The 3,732-nt window shown below is 47.0% G+C and overlaps 1 pseudogene; it reads left to right on the top strand.

The window, feature by feature from the left end:
- The first annotated feature begins 2,899 nt into the window (after nucleotides 1-2,899).
- LOC124551574 lies at nucleotides 2,900-3,017 on the top strand (annotated as a pseudogene).
- The last annotated feature ends 715 nt before the right edge of the window (nucleotides 3,018-3,732 follow it).

The following is a 3,732-nucleotide window of genomic DNA, read 5'->3' as shown; positions in this document are numbered from 1 at the left end:
CCATTCTTTCCCAACCTACACACAATATCATTGTCAATGGCAACTATGTATAGTTATAGCGCATGATCTGTAATTGTGTGGCTATTAAAACTTCTTTAAATTATAACTGTAGCCTTCTGTTCATTTGGGCACGCCTTGTTGTTGTTGTGGTCTTCAGTCCTGAGACTGGTGAGATGCAGCTCTCCATGCTACTCTATCCTGTGCAAGCTTCTTCATCTCCCAGTACCTACTGCAGCCTACATCCTTCTGAATCTGCTTAGTGTATTCATCTCTTCGTCTCCCTATACGATTTTTACCCTCCGCGCTTCCCTCCAATACTAAATTGCTGATTCCTTGATGCCTCAGGACGTGTACTATCAGTCGATCCCTTCCTTTAGTCAGGTCGTGCCATAAGTCCTATTCTTCCCAATTGTTTGCCATTGCCAGTCTACATTTTATATCCTTTCTACTTCGACCTTCATCAGTTATTTTGCTACCCAAATAGGAGGACTACTGCGTTAAGTATCTCATTTCCTATTCTACACAGATTGAATAACATCGGGGAGAGGCTACAACCCCGTCTCACACCCTTCATAACCACTGCTTCCCTTTCATTCCCCTCGACTCTTATAACTGCCATCTGGTTTCTGTACAAATTGTTAATAGCCTTTCGCTTCCTGTATTTTACCCCTGCCACCTTCAGAATTTGAAAGAGAATATTCCAGTCAACATTGCCAAAAGCTTTCTCTAAGTCTACAAATGCTAGAATCGTAGGTTTGTCTTTCGTTAATCTGTCTTCTAAGATACGTCATAGGGTTAGTATTGCCTCGCGTGTTCCTACATGTCTACGGAATCTAAACTGATCTTCCCCGAGGTCGGCTTCTGCAACGGCACGCCGTATAAAAAGTGATTTTGTTATTCGCTGGCGTTGCGGGACCGTCAGCACCTCTGTTCCATATGAGTGGCCCTCCGTCATACACACTGTACTAGTGAGTCACTGCTCTTCACCCGCTGGCTTAGTTCCATATGTTGTTACCCCACGACTGACGACGACTTTATCAGCGTTACGTTATCTCAGAGACGTGGGCGGGACATGCAGCCTGGCGAATGGACAGCGGATGTATCAGGGACGATCTCTGACGCACACGATCAGACACCAAAAGACAGAGGCGAAAGCCTAATGGAACTTTGAGTGCGGACGTCTTAATGTACGAGGTGCATTCAAGTTCTAAGGCTTCTGATTTTTTTTTCTCCGGACTGGAAAGAGATAGAAACATGCGCATTGTTTTAAAATGAGGCCGCGTTCATTGTCAATACGTCCCAGAGATGGCAGCACCGTACGGCAGATGGAATTTTACCGCCAGCGGTGAGAATGAGAACTGTTTTAAATACTGAAAATGGCGACGTTTTCCTTACTTGAACAGCGTGCAATCATTCGTTTTCTGAATTTGCGTGGTGAGAAACCAATTGAAATTCATCGACAGTTGAAGGAGACATATAGTGATGGAGTTATGGATGTGACGAAAGTGCGTTCGTGGGTGCGACAGTTTAATGAAGGCAGAACATCGTGTGTCAACAAACTGGGACTCGAACAAGCCGGTCTCACGACACGATCGAGAAAGTTGAGAGAATTCTTTTGGGGGATCGCCGAATGACTGTTGAACAGATCACCTCCAGAGCTGGCATTTCTGTGGATTCTGTGCACACCATCCTGCATGACGACCTGAAAATGCGAATAGTGTCATCCAGGTGGGTGCCACGAATGCTGACGGACGACCACACGGCTGCCCGTGTGGCATGTTGCCGAGCAATGTTGACGCGCAACGACAGCACGAATGGGACTTTCTTTTCGTCGGTTGTGACAATGGATGAGACGTGGATGCCATTTTTCAATCCAGAAACAAAGCGCCAGTCAGCTCATTGGAAGCACACAGATTCACCGCCACCAAAAAAATTTCGGGTAACCGCCAGTGCTGTTTTGAAGAACAAATTTCTTCCTGCACTGCAACAAAAACGTCCGGGAAGGGCTGCGCGTGTGCTGTTTCACCAAGACAACGCACCCGCACATCGAGCTAACGTTACGCAACAGTTTCTTCGTGATAACAACTTTGAAGTGATTCCTCGCGCTCCCTACTCACCTGACCTCGCTCCTAGTGACTTTTGGCATTTGCCAACAATGAAAGACACTCTCCGTGGCCGCACATTCACCAGCCGTGCTGCTATTGCCTCAGCGATTTTCCAGTGATCAAAACAGACTCCTAAAGAAGCCTTCGCCGCTGCCATGGAGTCATGGCGTCAGCGTTGTGAAAAGTGTGTACGTCTGCAGGGCGATTACGTCGAGAATTAACGCCAGTTTCATCGATTTCGGGTGAGTAATTAATTAGAAAAAAATCGGAGGCCTTAGAACTTGAATGCCCCCCCCCCCCCCATGTAGCCTTTAGCATGGCTTGTCTGAAAATCAGTTAAAACTACAAATTACTGCAACTAGCTACCCGATTTATTTCCACTATGCACTTCGCAGGGTTAAACCTTCTTCAGCAGGGCTCATCTCGTTTAATGACACAGGCCTGTATTCTATATTGTGGATACTTTGTAGGTGACCTGCGCCACTGTCTTCCATCTGCCAAGGTTTCCTTTTCTTTCCATGTCTACATAATATACATCGTCACATACACATTGCACAAACTCGAGTAAACTGTGTGTAGATGGTGTACGTGATGTAAAGAGAGGTAAAGGAAGCTGTGATCAGTGAAAAGCAGTGCCACGGGTTAATCACAAGTCCTGCATACAGCACATACACTTCTCATTGGCTGACATACACCCAAGTCATGATTAAGGTTTAACTGTTGAATCATGCCGAGGAAACCTGCTTCTCAGACCGCTACGTAACAAGTAAATCGTATTAATGAGTTTTGTTACAGGCAACGGCCTTGCCGCAGTGAATACACCGGTTCACGTCAGATCGCCGAAGTTAAGCGCTGTCTGGCGTGGTCGGCACTAGGATGGGTGACCACCCAGGCCGCCATGCGCTGTTGCCATTTTTCGGGGTGCACTCAGCCTCGTGGTGACAATTGAGGAGCTACTCGACCGAATAGTAGCGGCTTCGGTCAAGAATACCATCATAACGACCGGGAAAGCGGTGTGATGACCCCATGCCCCTCCTATCCGCATCCTCCTCGCAGGATGACACGGCGGTCGGATGGTCCCGATGGGCCACTTGTGGCCTGTAGACGGGGAGGTATTAATGAGTTTTATCACGAAAGGGAAAAATACAAACATCAAAAAAAGTTTTGCATCACCTCGGTTCCGAGAGTTCTGGAACCTGTACAGAAAATTGTAATAGAGATCAACGTAACCATCATTTCCGACCTTTTTATTGCCCATGAAAACCACACACTGCATCTTGTACACCACACACCGAGACCATCAAGAGGTGCTGGTCGAGACTGCTGTACACACCGGTACCTCTAATACCCAGTAGCACGCTCTCTTGCATTGCTGCATGCCTGTATTCATCGTGGCATACTATACGCAAGTACATCAAGGCACTGTTGGTCCAGATTGTCCCATTCCTCAATGGCGATTCGGCGTGGATCCTTAAGAGTGCTTGGTGGATCTCGTCGTCATAAACAGCCCTTTTCAATCTATCCCGTGCATTTTCGATATGGTTCATATCTGGAGAACATGCTGGCCACTCTAGTCGAGCGATGTCGTTATCCTGAAGGAAATCATTCAAAGAGGTGCACCATGGGG

This window comes from Schistocerca americana, chromosome 9 (genome assembly GCF_021461395.2).
Source record: "Schistocerca americana isolate TAMUIC-IGC-003095 chromosome 9, iqSchAmer2.1, whole genome shotgun sequence".
Taxonomy (NCBI): domain Eukaryota; kingdom Metazoa; phylum Arthropoda; class Insecta; order Orthoptera; family Acrididae; genus Schistocerca; species Schistocerca americana.
Note: the sequence above shows the minus strand (reverse complement) of the source record. Positions and strands in the feature narration are given on the sequence as shown.